The following is a 591-nucleotide window of genomic DNA, read 5'->3' as shown; positions in this document are numbered from 1 at the left end:
TGTTTTAAGAAAAATTAGGGTACTGTCCATTAAATGCGGTCGACGGCACCCTACGAGGATTGCACACACATATACGTGCAGATAAGTGTGAATGCATACAATGTGTTGAACTTACCTCCAAGATTTCGTTCTTCGGGGAGCTCTGCCTACGCCGTCGGATGGGACGTAATAAACTAAAACGGGTCTTATGCTCCGTTTATATAGGGCCTGGGAGAGGCCGGATCAGTGCCATGTGGTCATATTTAGGGGTGATGATATAACCCTTTATTTTAAAAATTTAAGAGATTGTGACGAAAGCATAAGATGTAATCTGTTATTTTTTTCCTTCATTTCCAAGATCTTTAAGGGTTTAGTTTTCGGAAAAATGTGGCAGAAAAATGTTAAAAGTTTGATAAACTGCTTCCCCCATACGCATGCACGCACGAAACCCACGCCACACCACAAAACCCACACACACCAACACAAAAAAACACGCGCGCGCCCCCGCGCTCATATAACACCCCAAACCGACACAGCCCACACACAAGGCGCACGGTTCGCATTTACGACTCACACACACACGCACACCACAAGGCTTCCTTTGAGTGAACT

The 591-nt window shown here is 45.0% G+C and overlaps 1 protein-coding gene across 1 annotated transcript in view; it reads right to left on the bottom strand.

The window, feature by feature from the left end:
* LOC119590866 (tetranectin-like) overlaps window positions 1-173 on the bottom strand; it is a gene marked incomplete at its 3' end in the record, with an annotated part of 17,686 nt that extends 17,513 nt beyond the window's left edge. Inside the window, 1 exon segment of the mRNA XM_037939625.1 lies at window positions 116-173.
* Between the last annotated feature and the right edge of the window lie 418 nt (window positions 174-591).

The sequence above is a fragment of the Penaeus monodon genome, chromosome 27 (assembly GCF_015228065.2).
Source record: "Penaeus monodon isolate SGIC_2016 chromosome 27, NSTDA_Pmon_1, whole genome shotgun sequence".
NCBI classification, from domain to species: Eukaryota; Metazoa; Arthropoda; class Malacostraca; order Decapoda; family Penaeidae; genus Penaeus; species Penaeus monodon.
The sequence above is the reverse complement of the archived record's forward strand: the minus strand, read 5'-3'. Positions and strand labels throughout refer to the sequence as shown.